The 15575-nt window shown below is 40.6% G+C and overlaps 1 pseudogene; it reads right to left on the bottom strand.

The window, feature by feature from the left end:
- Positions 1-10550: 10550 nt before the first annotated feature.
- LOC137236019 (U3 small nucleolar RNA-associated protein 15 homolog) lies at positions 10551-12121 on the bottom strand (annotated as a pseudogene).
- Positions 12122-15575: the final 3454 nt, after the last annotated feature.

Raw genomic sequence — 15575 nt, 5'->3', positions numbered from 1 at the left:
CCGGTCGGGGTCATTTCGGGACTTTTTCTCTACTAATACGGGATCATTTGTGGACCCTTTCGGTATCATTTCTGGATGGTTTTCGGGATCCGTTTAGATCCCATCGGGGTCATTTCGGGACTTTTTCGGTATCATTTGGATTCCCTTCCGACATCATTTCTGGATGGTTTTCGGGATTCGTCCGGGCATCCGGTCGGGGTCATTTCAGGAATTTTTCGGGATCATTTCGGGTACCTTCCGGCATCATTTCTAGATGGTTTTCTGGATCAATCAGGGATCCCGTCGGGGTTATTTCGAGACTTTTTCGCCACTAATAGGGGATCATTTGGGGACCCTTTCGCCATCATTTCTGGATAGTTTTCGGGAGTGATCTTGATGAGTAATTGAGTGACAAATGTATGTTTGAGTCTTTTTTTCCCTTTCAGCGCAGGTATCTACTTAAATGCAGCGGCGCCGTTGGAGAACGAGAGATCAGCATACATATGTATTAACATCTATATAGATCGATTCACTGATCTTGAGAAAACAGAAGATCAGGAAAGAAAGAAAAAAAAAGTTTGAATATATGTCCATACATAATTACGATAATTATACAAACATACATATTTTACTTATCTGCTTGCAAGCTCGGTTGCTTTTAATTCCTTTTTTTTTAGCTTACGTGTTTATGAATTCGGAATTGTATCTTTAGGATTTGAATTCACTGGCTGTAAGTATTAAGATATTAGGGGGATCAGTAACAAAACGCAGAGGTTTGAACTTGTATATTGAATTTTTTTTATTTTGTTATTTTTTTCTGTACCCTTTGGAATTGGGATTTAACTTGTTAAGAAATTGGTTAATGAGAGGGCATTAAGGAGGGTCGGAATAAGTCTAGGTTAGTTTGAATTTATTTGAAGTTAGAGTTTCTGGTTCACTAATTGAATTGCATAATAATGCATTGTCATTAGGGTAGTCTAAGAATCAAGCGGCAGCTTTATTAGTTGAAAGTTAATTTAAGCCTTATAAAAGATTTTTCTCTATCGGTTAAACTCAGTGTTTAGGCCCAATGCCTAACTTTTACTTGATTGACGGCGCCCCTCCCTAAAGTTTTAATAATATTTCCAGCCACCCACACTCACGCCGCATTTGTGCGTGCATGCATGCACATGCATGCGTTTCATACACCTGCACGTGTGTGTGTGCAGGTTGTCAGCACCCATGCACGTATATGTGGCCTTTCCCCTCCTTAACACCAGTGGACTTTTTCGCGGCTTAGCGGTTGTCCTCAACGGCATAACCGGCCTTTTTTATGATCGACCACCAAGCAGTTCACATCGCCCAGGATCACCATCGTCATTTTTGCGACATTAAGGTAACATTATACCACTTGTATATTTTCCTTTTACTTCTAATTAAATACTATTTTATAACGAGGCAAATCCTCTTGTGTTTCTTTATTTCATTTCGAGAAACCCATCAAACCGAGATCGACCCGTGCCATTTGCCTTTTGTTGTTGCTACTGAGACAGAAAAGTCCAAAAATAAACCCTTTTGGTTGTCGCTGTTGTGACAAAAAGTTGAAAAATAAACCTCTGTTGTTGTCGCTACCAAGACAAAAAGTCTGCAATAAACAAAATAAATAATAAACTTCGAAGTTCAATAGTTTTTATTTAGGGCTGGGCAGGCATTTTAACTCAGAAGAGTTCTATTTTTCTAATCGGAAATTTTCTCGTTAATAAACGTAAATAAAACAATGGAAACCTACATCCGTTTAGCAGAATCAATCGGAGAGTTTGATAAAGGTTACAGCCTTATTCCGGAGACCGACCATAGCAAACACAACCTTGCAATACAGCAGGAAGAGTTGCGGCTCTTGTGGAAGAAGGTAAAGTCTGCGTTTGATTCGCTATTGGGATCTGATGAGGTGTCAGCGGATGACGTTATGGCGATCAGAAAGAAGCAAAAGGCAACATACGCAATCTACGTGCGATGTTCAGCGTCTATATCTGCTGAGGCAGAAAAATACAAGAAGGATGAAAAGAACGTCAACCCTGAGCAGGAACCTCATGGGCATAAAATTCGCCTCCCTGCTTGCGACACGGAAGTTTTTAAAGGGGATTTTCTGTCTTGGCAAACTTTTCGCGACCTTTTCACGGCAATATATATAAACAATTCCAGTTTGAAAGGGGTGGAAAAGTTATTCCATCTCAACAAACAAAACGCAGGGCGAAGCAAAAGATATCGTTAAAAAATGCCCCCTCACAAATGAAGGCTTCGAGATGGCCTGGAAAAACTTGTGTGAAAGATACGAGAACAAACGTATCTTAGTTAACACACAACTACAAATTTTATTCAACTTAAAAAAGGTAGAAAGTGAGTGTGGCAGTTCAATAAAAAAGCTGCAAAATGATATAAATAATTGTATTTCGTCCCTCAAATGCCACAAAATTGACACTTCCAATTGGGATGCAATCCTGACGTATCTCTGCTCAACCAAGTTACCAGAGAGCACGTTCGCTCTTTGGGAGCAAAGTATAGACCATAAAATGGATATATCCAAGTGGGAGGATATGGATAAATTCCTGTCTAATCGGTTTCAGACACTTGAAACAGTGTCTGGTTTTACAGGGCATACCACTTCGAAAGTGCAAAAACCAAACGCGTCACGACAATCGCCAGAAACCCCTACGGAAAGACTTGGTGCTCTTCAAACAAAAGTATCCAAGCAAACAATAAAATCAATTTGTAAAATGTGTAAATCCCCTGAACAAAGATTACGCAACTGTTCACGCTTCTGCGAGTTAACCTCAGTCGAAAGGATTAAATTTATAAAATCCACAAGTGGCTGCCTGAATTGCTTATCCCCAGGACACACCGTGACGAAGTGCACCAGTTCCTACAACTGTTCCAAACGCCACTCTCGTCACCACACGCTCCTGCATGCGGATACATCTCAGCACATGGCTGTACGCAATGCTTTCAAAGATGCGGACAATATCCCAACAATATCAGCACAGGCGCGCCAATCTGCAAACCAGAATGCCAATTCCAGCACAGGCGTGCTATTAGGAACTGCTCGCGTACACTTTCACCATAATGGTACCGACTTTTCCGCGCGGGCATTAATTGATTCAGGGTCTGAATGTTCTTTCATGGCAGAAAGACTGAAACGCAGAATCAATTTGCCGGCGAGGAAAATGCATGCCCAAGTGTCGGGCATCACCAATGCAGTATCTGCTCAAGTTAGAGAGGCATCCACCATCGAATTACGTTCACCAGTGGATCCATGCTTCAGCTTCACTACTCCAGTTCTGATTCTAGCCAAACTTACTGGGAATCTGCCATCCTGCCATATGTAATAGACCGCATAGACAAAATCCGACTCGTGCGTACTGAGTTGGCCAAGAACATACAAAACGCTTTTGAGAAATCAGCTCAACGCTACAACCTCCGAAGCAGAGTAAAACCATTCAGCGTAGGTGAAAATGTATATCGGCGCAATTTCGTTCTGAGCGACAAAGCGAATAAGTTTAACGCCAAGCTAGCACCCGTTTTTGTTAAAGCTACAGTTCTCGCCACAAAAGGAAACTCCATGTATCAGTTGCAAGACATACATGGTAAGATAGGGTGGTACCACGGAAAAGATATTAAGGAATGCAAGGGTTAAAACACAAGTTACCGTCAGATAATGTCCTATAAAACAACTAAAAAAGGACAAAATTATATAAATATCTATCTCCATCCCTACTTAATTATCTCTGTTTCGCATCACGCCACCTTTTTTTTACTTCTTTTTCCGTGCCTATAAAAGCCTCGGATTTAGGATAGCGGGCAGTTTTTTGGCTGGAAAAAGTTGGCAGTGGAGGTATACTCTCGGAAAAATATTTTTTGGTTGCGATCGAAAAAGTCATGTCGACTGATGAAAAGTAAATAAGTTTACTCAGTTCTTTTTGCTAAAGATTAATAAAATTAAAAAAACCGCGTAATTCGGTTCGAATTAAAATTAAATTGCACGGGTGTTCCTGGTTGCGGTGCTCCTGAGTTGCAGATTTCCGGGTTGCAGTGTTCGTGGTTCCAGAAAGGGCTTTCAAATTTAAGTGCGAGTGAAGATGAGGATCTGTGGTATCCTTAACAGGAATTTCCTGGCTTTGGGTTCGACCCATTTGAGCGAAATTTGCAATCCCACTTAAAAACAGTGAATTAGCTTAAAAATTGCATAAATCTTCTTATTTCGCTCCAATACCCTAAATTTTGGGCGCATATGCATTGTCGTTTTTTTTTTTAATTATTACATTTTCCTAAAAATCTATTTGATTGATTGCTGAAAAGAGGCAAAAAAAAAAAAAATGTGAAATCTAAATAAAATGCAATTTAAGTTTATCGTTGCCAATTTGTATAGATGTGTATGTGAATTAAGGTTTTGAGAGATGTGTAAATTGTAATTTAAAATGCGCACTATAAAATATATATATATATATATATATATATATATATATATATAAAGAAAGAAAAAAGAAAAATGTCCAAATTCTAAAATTATGTACCAAGAGAAAAAATATTATATAAGTACATATATAAAATAAATAAAAGAATAGTTAGAAAGAGACAAATGTAAGTGATATTGGGAGAGTGAAGGGTGGAATCAAAAAATAATAATATAGAAACGAAGTGACATGAAACAAAATCGAATTAAAATAATTTGTGTGCACTAAGCTTTAATTTTCAGCAATTCAGCGGAATCGCGGAAGGCCTTCATCGAGTTCCTGCATCAAATCATGTGGGTTTGCAAAATTTTATTTATTATCTCCATTATTTCCATTTTGTTTCGCATTTTGGGTTTGTAGTATGTCTCCAAACATACTTTGATAAGTAATAGTGCTATCCCGCTCTAATGGTCAGTTGTTAAAGGTAAGAGCGGATAGAGAGAACTTACAAAAAAAAAAAAAGAAAAAAACCCAGTAGTTTAGTAGATATGCTTTCATTGCAATTTTTCCAATTAAATTTAAATTAAATTAATATTATTTCGAATTGCCATTAACGCGACTATTTTTCAAATGCTTTCCACTTTTCTACTACCGCAGTATAGCAATTTTGTAGATTATCAATTTGAATTATCACATACCTAGTAGGCTTGTGATTCAAAAGTCGTTCCAATTCCATGCCTTTCCTATAGATGTTCGGATTTAAACATAATAGTAAAAATAGTACTTTTTTTTCAGTACTAAATTTAGTATGAAATCAAATTCTGATCTTTTTCTTTTTAATTGATTAGTCTTTTATTAAATAAAACATGAATTGTTAATTTTGTAAGAATGGTCTGAAATTCGTTGTTGTTGTTGCTTTACATTGGGACATCTCATTAACCTCTGAGAAGTCATGGTTGGGTGGGATAAGAGCGGTAAGTAATTGGTAGAAGAACCGCTAGGCAAAAGACAAAGTGTTGTGTCGCTTTCTAAAAAGGTTAATCAACGGTCCTATTGAGTGATGAGGTAAGAAATTCCTTAACCCTTACGTGTGCGTAAATTTTTTTCTTGTTAGGCCTTGGGTTTGTCGTAACTGGTGGTTTGGTCGGTCGTTTGGTCAACGAACCCACATAAGTGGCTGAAGCTCCGGGACAGCTAGACGCACACGGGCAGACACCGATCATCTTCTTCGTGCCACCAGGTAAAATTGGTACAACTGCGAAACAATTGTCAACCCAGAGTAAGTATGCTTGTCAAAGGTCGCATAACACATATCAACACGATGACTATGCAGGCATTCACAGACTTGGTTCTGGCAGACAAGAGATTCTACGTCAAAGAAGATGTAGACCTCATACTTGGTGGAGACATATATCCCCAAATTATAAAAAGCGGTCTGAAAAAGAATGTACTTAATACACTTCTGGCCCAAGAGACAGTGTTCGGTTGGATACTAACCGGTCGAGTTGAAGCACCGAGTCCAACGAAGAGCATCGTGTCATTTTACAACGACGTTGCATTGGACAACCAATTAAAAGCGTTCTGGGAGATAGAAAATGTTCCCAAAAATAAAATGCTTAATGAAGAAGAAAGGTATTGTGAACAGTTATTTAAGGAAACGACAAAACGTGATGAAAATGGGAGGTATACCGTTTCGCTACCATTCAGGCAGAATTACCCTGAGAATATTAAATTAGGACCGTCCCTAAAGCGCGCATGTTCACAATTCTTCAGAAATGAGGGGCGATTACTGAAAAATCAAGATTTAGGGAAAGAGTATGTTCGGGTGTTGTCAGGATACGAAACACCCGGACATATGAGAAAAATCAAGAATAATATACTATCCGACGATTCGGATAATTATTTCCTGCCCCATCACGCCGTTGTAAAGGCGGAAAGTACCACTGCCAAGGTGCGCGTCGTCTTCAATGCGTCAAGTCCTACGGCAAATGGCACTATTCTAAACGACATACTCCACCCAGGTCCAGTACTCCAAGCAGACTTGCCCATTTTAATTCTACGTTGGAGACTGTACCGCTTTGTCTTTAATAGCGACATAGAAAAGATGTATAGGCAGATTTGGGTGACCGATAATCACGCCAAAATTCAAAGAATTGTCCATCGAACATCCCCCAACGAACCCATCAGTCTTTACGAACTAAAGACTGTCTCATTTGGTGTAAACTGCGCCCCCTACCTCACGATACGGTCACTTCTACAATTGGCTGATGATGTAGAACATACGCACCCAATAGCATCGGGTATATTACGAGAAAGTATGTATGTCGACGTCGTTTTATCTGGAGGACATACAATAGCGTCAACCATCAGAGCAAGAAACGAGATTCGCGAAGCATTACACTCAGCTGGATTTCCATTGCGCAAGTGGACATCAAATTGTGAGGAAATCCTTCAGGACATCCCCAAAACGGATCTGCTCAGCGAGGACTTCCTAGCGTTTGAAGAGGCTAGATCGGTGAAGGCACTCGGAATACGATGGAACGCGCATTCAGACATGTTTTACTTCACCGCAGGAGCTTTAGAGAGTGGCGAGAACATCACCAAACGCGTAATCCTATCCGCTATAGCCAAACTTTTCGACCCTTTAGGCTGGCCTGCACCAAAGGTCATAGTGGCAAAAATACTAATGCTGAATATCTGGTTAGAGGGCACCGGGTGGGACGAGCCTGTCTCCCCAACTAGCTTATAACGGTGGGAAATTTCACCCAACGCTATAGCGAAATAGATAACATTAGGATACCGCTGTGGGTAAATTTTTCACCGGAAGACGACATAGAAATCCACGGCTTCTGTGACGCTTCCGAGAAAGCATATGGGGCAGCGATATACATGCGCGTGAAAAGAGACGATCAGGTTTTCATACACTTACTTTTAGCAAAAACCAGAGTAGCACCAGTGAAAACCATCTCGCTGCCACGTTTAGAACTCTGCGGCGCCGTGCTGCTTGCAGAAATCATGGAATCAATATTCCGAAACATTCATTTGGGGCCAGCAAAAGTTCACCTATGGACGGATTCAACCATCGTACTCGCATGGATAAGAAATCCGCCCTGTTCCTGGTCAACCTTCGTCGCACACCGAATCACTAAGATCATCGATATGGTCCGTAGCAAGGACTGGCTTCACGAGGACTTGGAATCTAATCCAGCGGATCTAGGAAGCAGAGGACTACTTGCATCAGAGTTGGTCAACAATTCGTTGTGGTGGCAGGGACCTTCTTGGCTGCAAGAAGACAATTCCCAATGGCCTGCACAAGAGGCCGACTATAAAACGTCCGTTGAGGAGAAGAGTGCACAAACATATGCCACGACAAGGGTAGATCATGTAGATATTCTCGATCGATTCTCAAATTTACCCAGGGCTTTAAAGGTTCTATCCTATGTTAGGAGATTTTATAAACGAACTCACCCAAAAACTAAAGCAATGTTCCACGAAAGGTCGTGTATAATCTCAGCCGATGAGATTAAGGCAACGACTCAAGCATTAATACGAGTCTGCCAGAAACAATTTTACGGGACAGAATATTTAAAATTGAAAAATAGGCAACCTATTGATCGAAAGAGTGAAATACTGTCACTAAACCCATATATCGACAAATATGATATTATTAGAACAGGGGGCGTCTAGGGGCGTCAAAAGACATGTCATACAACGAGCGTCATCCGATCATCTTGCCTTACAATTGTAGGCTGTCTCGCCTTACAGTTATGATGGCTCATCATGACTCCCTTCATGGCGAGAACCAGCTCATGCTCCGTCTCATCCGAACCCAATACTGGATACCGAATGTCAAGACCATGATCAGAGACGTCATCCACAATTGCAAAACCTGCATTATTCATCGAAAGCAGGCACCGTCCCAACTTATGGGTACCCTTCCCTGCGAACGGACTACTTTTACCCGCGCGTTCACCAATACCGGGGTAGATTTTGCGGGGCCTTTCGACATCAAAAGCTACCGTGGTAGAGGATGTCGACTGCCTTTTTGTCTGTTTCTCCACTAAGGCCATTCACTTAGAGGCCACTAGTGACCTCAGCACCCCATGCTTTCTCGTAGCCTTCTCGCGTTTTATCCACTAAGGTCATTCACTTAGAGGCCACTAGTGACCTCAGCACCCCATGCTTTCTCGCAGCCTTCTCGCGTTTTATCGCGAGAAGAGGATGTCCGAAGAACATCTACTCCGACAATGGTACAAACTTTGTCGGAGCATCAAGATCTTTACGATCCGAATTTAAAGCCTTTCTGGCCGAGACAAAACAGTCTCAAAGTATAGCCATCAAGCATTGAGCTGGCATTTTATTCCCGCCGCCACTCCACATATGGGCGGCCTGTGGGAAGCGGGAGTGAAGAGCTTCAAAAGCCACCTCAAAAAGATTGCTTCTCCCCACAAATATACTATGGAGGAGTTCCAAACTATTTTGTGCAGGATTGAGGCGTGCCTCAACTCGCGCCTTCTCAGTCCAGGATCGAATGACCCAACGGACCTGGAACCCTAACCCCAGGACATTTCCTAACCGGCAGCCACCTGCTGGCTCCACCAGAACCAGATGTCAGTGAGAGCTCTGCCTCTATGATCAATCGATGGCAGAAACTCAAAGCCCTCCATCACACTTTCTGCAAACGATGGAAGGTGGAATATCTATCCAAACTTCAAAAGCGAGTGAAGTGGAATCATCCATAAGAAAATATAAAAGTGGGAGATCTCGCTGTCCTCAAAGAGGACAACTTATCTCCCAACGAGTGGAGGCTAGGTAGAGTCGTCAACGTACACCCCGGTGAAGATAACCGAGTACGTGTAGTCGACCTCTTTACCGAGAAGGGTCAAGTCAGACGACCTTTGGTCAAACTGATCCTTCTTCCCAACGGAGGAGACGGATTGCGAGAAGGCCAATAGCTCCTCGTAACAAGCCCTCCGTTCCCCTCCCTCACTCTCTTCCGAACTCCACTTCCCTATCGATAATCCACCAAAAACCCAGCGCTCGCCCACCGAGGCCAATCAACCACCCTAATGCAGATCCCCATCTGCCACAAAACACTTATTTTTAATTTTCAAAACCAAACCCCACTTCACTCACTCACCCCGAGCGAGGACACCAGAACCCTAACGCAGACTCAGGGTCTGCCACGGAACGCAGATGCACTCAGCCCAAGGAACGAAGCCAAGCAATAACCTAACGCAGAATCGATATCTGCCACAGAACCGAAAGGCATTCGGGCCACTAGATTTTAATTTTTAAAAACCAACCCACAATTCACCCGCTCTCCCAGAGCGAGGACAGCAAATCAACCCAACTTCACCCGCTCACCCCGAGCGAGGATGACAGAACACCTACACAGTCGGCCAAAGGCGCGAGGCTAACAAAATGTATCAATTTATGTATTGAAATAGCTATTAAAAAATAGTTAAAATGGAAACCAACCGTTTCCTTCTTAACTATAAATACAATCAAATAAAAATCCATGCTCAACTACCCATAGAGGTTGCACCTGACCAAATACGTGCCTCTTTTCGAAAAAACGTGCAAGGGGTTAAGAACGTGTTCAAAATGATACACTGGCATCAACGGGTTAACGGATTTTTTTTTATCCGTACCGATAAAGTATTCATTCTTTAAAAGTATGCATATACATTTAATTTAATGGCTATAAAATTCAAATATGCAAATGTAGTAGTGTATAATGTCGTCCCAGTAGAAGGTATCTCTCTGCCCGTTCGAAAGAAAGGGTTTTAGAACTCCCCCAAAAGTAGCGATGTGAGTTCATCCATTTGAATCTGACACTATGACAGCACGCGAAGACTTCGGGATAAGAATATAACCACCCCATAGTGAAGTACCATTTGATTTCTGATGCCAGTTCAAAAACCCCCTGTCTCGAAAGTTTTTTTTATAAAATACATACTATCTATTCATATAAATTTTTCTTAAAAATTAAAAAAGGTCGTCTCTATTATTCCGGAAATTTTCGTTGTATACAAATTCCCGGCAGAAATTTTTTCGAAAGCTTCTCCAAACCAGACGAACTTTTTTTTCTAAATTACATTAGCATACAAGAATCTTATTTATTATCATTGCTTTAATATGCTATACCGTCAAAATGGACGACTCTTTAGCTTGAGTAGATTGTTTTAATTGATCTTTGTCTTCTTTGACAAATCGCATCATCTCGTCGATCTGGTTGGTCCCACTTGAAGCACACTCCAGAACCCTCTAGACAGCCTTGCAGCTCCAACATATCGTATGTCAAACTAACTTCGCGTTCCAAAACGCCAGCCAATATTATAGTCTTTACCCAATTCACCAGTAAATTCGTGAAACTTGGGCGTATAAACATCAAGCAACGCTGACACAACATCAATCATAACACAAATAAATCGATTCTCTCCAATATAACGGAATATAAACGTTGTCAGACGGGATAAGAAGTTGTGACTACGTCCAGCTAATGCACGATGAAAACCTTTACGATGTATCAGTTATTGCATGACACTAATTGTTACTTCGGGATGGAAACGTGCAATGGCTGGCACCATCACAGTATCTAAACATTTCACATATTCATATCTTCGTAAATAATTGTCATAGTTTGCTAGTTTCGCTTGTAAGGGTTCACGTATTTCATGATCTATTTGCACAGAGCTGAAATGTTGATTTTTGTGTTGTGACCGCTTCGGCTTTACATCATCGTTCTTCCGTTCGATTTCCCTATTTTGAATGGAAATAAGGCCATCAACCATTCCAGCTACAACAGTTTGATCACCGGTTGCTACACCCAAACTCAGCACTGCATTAGGAAAATCAAGTGTGTGCACAGTTTGATATGTAGAAACATCAAATATCTTAACATGACGATCCAAGCTACCTGATAGTATACGTTTGCCATTTGAACCTAGACGTAAACTTGTTGTTTTATGATGTTGCGAAACTTTTGTCAGGAGTCGACATCCGGCAAAGGCATCCCATATACGCATTTCTGTGCCACCTGCGCTAATGAAAATACCACCAGTTGGTAAAAATAATAACGACTCAACAGGGCTGCCATGATCAATTGAGAACGAAACTTGCTGTGTGCGCGTATCATACATTTTAATTTTCCCATCATAGGCACCTGAGATAAGGGTATCAGGTGACATTGGGTTTACAGCCCCAGCACGTACCTAATCTTCATGTTCCGCAAGGGTTAGCATTGCTTTTTCTGTAGAAATGTCCCATAGCTTGATGGAGCGATCGTCTGAGAAAATAGAAATATGAAGTAGATCGCGTGTGAATTGCGCTCGATGCACTGGCCCTTTGTGTCCTTTAAAAAGACGAAGCACCTTTTTGCTGGATGGATCGAAGAGTTTTACCAAGCCTTGCTCATCACCAGCCACCAGTAAACGTCCATCTTGCCGAAAGGTGCCGCCATATGCAGTTTCTTGAAAGCGTGACAAATTTTTTACCACTAATTTCGTTATCGGATTGTAAATTTGGACGCGCACTGAACATGTTACTGCAAAGTATTGCGGCTCTATGGGACTAAAGTCAACGTAGTCGATGGCACCCAATTATTTTACTAACGTTGGCACGCTTAATTGCTTCCAGCATACGGTATCAGGAGTAACAACTTTCCCAGTTTTAAGGTATTTTTTTGTATTTAGCGGTTTAAAGGAACTCATTTTATTTTCTAGGTTGGTCTTTGCCAAATGTGTGCAAACAAATCGACAGCATTCAATTGGTTTGACCACATTTTCACTTATTCTGAAATAGGGCATTCTACAACCGAATTCTGAGAAAGGCCACTTTTCAAAAGTTTGCAGTTTTCAAAGCGCCAGCCGTGATAGGATACTGAAGTCAACAGTCTGTATGATGCTTTTAAACCAACAGCCTAGGCCTACACTCAGGGGTAGACTTGTGTGTACAAATACATAACAAATGCGGGTTAAACATTAGACTTATTATTAATTTGGTAATTTTCGAGTATTGGGTGTTTTTTTAACCCTTAAGTAGTGATAAAGTAGTTTAAGAGAGTAACTCCATGCCATGACGACAAATGATTTGAATGCAAAACTTTTGTATAAAATTTAATGTATACATTAAATTTGACCAAAATATTTTCTTGCTTTTGGTAGAGCTTTTCATACATAATTTCATTGAAACCTCGATGCGATTTTAATTGTTTTCCGATTTGACATGGAATGCCCCCTCTATATATTGGAATTATATTTGTAACTAGTACATATATATGCACATACAGTCATATTAAGCTTTTATGCAATAGTTTTTGTAATTTGTTACTTGAAATTTGTATTGTGTAATCATACAATTCAAAAATGTCTGCTATTTAAAAAGTACCCGAAACTCAACTTTGCCAAGATTACAGCTATTGGCCGAATTTAGTTCCATGTCGTGCCGTAATCAACAACTGGACTGTGAAAGAAATGTGCAATCCTCTTATTATTCCAGGACAAATTATTGGAGTATAATGAAGGTTGTGTAGCTATTGGCAGTAGTATGATCCAACCAATTAAACCAGCGAAATGGCAAATTATGAAAATTATACGACGCACTAAATGCTGTTGCCATAAATCTTGAACATCAGGTAAGCCCATATGATTACAAAATGCATGCACCAGAAATGGTGCGATAAAATGTCCAGTACTCGCAAATAAAAAGGAGGAGTAAAAACCAAAAATTGTAGTGTAAGTTAGTTGGAAGCAAGAAATTACTATAGCAGTATTAAGCTCCATGCCCAAGCTGAGCCGTTCGCCAATATGATGTCCATGTGCCGTGCCAAAGAAAAGCGGCGTTATAAAAACTGATGTTAAGGGTGATAAACTTTGTAGTATCAATGGCATCATGCAAGCACGGAAAACAAAATCTATATAATGTTTAAATAATCTACAAATATACATACCTACATTCATATACATACGTACAGTGGCAAATAATTCGCTTGATCACCCAAAACCACACCGGCATGCTGACTACGATTTTCCGACAAAGCAGGCAAATATTCCCAACGATCGGCGCTAGCATCATAACGTTCACAATCTGAAGCTCAGCTCCACCATCATTCTCATTTAGTTTACATACACCACCAACAGCATACAAAAAATTATTGCCCATAGCATTCAATGACAATCGACAACGATCTGCTTGAATAGGCGCAATAGTTTTCCATTTATTTTTAAGAAGGGTTCCACAGGTAGAGAGTGAAAGCGGAATTCGAAAGAGGGAATGGTAGTATACGAAAAAAAAAATGAAAATAGTAGTAGTTGGTAGTTTTTACCAAGAAAACAACAGCTACAGTTCATATTTGTACCAAACAATTAATAATATATTATAAAACAAATAACGCACATTTCAAGGAAATGACACCTTTAAAACACGTAAACAAGACAAAATTACATGTACCTTTGTATATACCTACATGCCTATACGATACTCACTTTTTTCCTGTATCGTGAGTGTGAAATACTGACAAACATGTACCAAAACGTCTAATCACAGCAAGAATATTCCAAAGTACCCAAAAATACTGCCACCAAATAACCGATTTCGGCATGTTATCGTTTACGTAAAACTTTTTATTTTAGTTCAAATTATTCACGAAAAAAAAAAAACTGAGAAAAATAGCGCAGAAAATATTTGCGTGCTCTGTTACTATATTTATCTCATCAAAAATTCATTTCTTGTTTAAAGTTGTTCACAAATTTTTCAAAAATTGACTGATTATAATCAGTATCCCCTCCTAATGTTAGTTGGGTGGGCTTGGCAATTAGACACTTTAAAATGATCGCAGTATACGTTTTCAGCGCGAAAATACTGAAATATTGGCAGAATCTAAGTCTTGGTGGCAGAAGTAGTAGAAGTAGTAGAAAATGAAAAATGGGTCAGAAAAGTTAGTAAATCTACCAATGCGGTAAGGCCCGTGCACTGACTGTCCATATATTTACACCAACGTATGTACACATATATGCCGAGTTTTAAATGCACATTATATTAGGGATGCATAAAAAGATGCAAACGGGTACCCAAAAATCCGTTTCCGGAAAAATCGGTACCGGAGCCAAATACCCTTCGGGAACCGTGGCGTTTGCTAAAGGCCATCAATAAAAGAGGACTATAAGCGTACTTGGGGAAAAGTTGAAGAAATAAGCGAAGGGCAATAAAACAAAAAAAAAAAAAAAAATGATTCATTCTACAAATTTTTCTCTTCGTCCAAAACGAAGATTTTTTATTTTTTCTTTACATAGCATACAATTTGCTGTCCAAACATTTTTTGTGTGGCGGGCAGGGAAGTTGTTGGTTTTTAGCATCAACAACACAAATAACAGCGACTCAAAAGAACCCACGCTATACACTTTCTACTCGGTTCGATACCAGAATGTGCGAACCGAAAATCGTAAATGCTAATTTTTCTGCAGCATTAGTGTGCCCGTGGCTAACTAAAACGCTACCGGGTGACACAAAGTAAACAAAATGAGGCACTAAAGACCCAGGTACATATCGTGCGGGGAAGAGGCCATGCACATAATGCGCGCCACATATGAATATTTTTTATGCAGCGACAGATGTTTCCCCTTATGCGCGCGCTAATAAAATTTCCCAAATCCCAATAATACAATTAGGGACCACTCGCCCCCGCACTTTCGAGAATGACTCGACCCAGTCAAACATATTGCATTTCTTTCAGGAAATGGGTCGCTTTGCCGCTATGCAACGAAATGCTGCCAAGAACGTCATGCGTTATACGTCGGAATGCCGCGCTTGTTTTAAGCAACATCCCATACGCCTGTGCCCATCTTTCGGGCCAAAAAACCCGAGGAGCGTCTTTACTTAGCGATCGCGGGAGCTGCTGTGGAAAATTGCTTGGTTCTAGACCACCGCTTTAACACGTGCCCAAGCCAAGGCCGATGTAAAAAATGCGGCGAAAAACATCACACGGTGCTTCACATCTCCTCGATTGATGAAGAGGAACAGCTACTCCACGAAGCCCGCTTCAAGCCATGGAGTGTACAAGTTGAGGAGGAGCTGGAATCACCCCGTGAGCGGATTGACGACTCCATATCAATATATGCGTCAGATGCTGGAACGGAGACTGGGCCTCGTCGTCCAGCTCGAATCAAC

This window comes from Eurosta solidaginis, unplaced genomic scaffold (assembly GCF_040869045.1).
Source record: "Eurosta solidaginis isolate ZX-2024a unplaced genomic scaffold, ASM4086904v1 ctg00000230.1, whole genome shotgun sequence".
In the NCBI taxonomy this organism is placed as follows: domain Eukaryota; kingdom Metazoa; phylum Arthropoda; class Insecta; order Diptera; family Tephritidae; genus Eurosta; species Eurosta solidaginis.
This window is presented reverse-complemented; position numbering and strand designations above follow the sequence as displayed.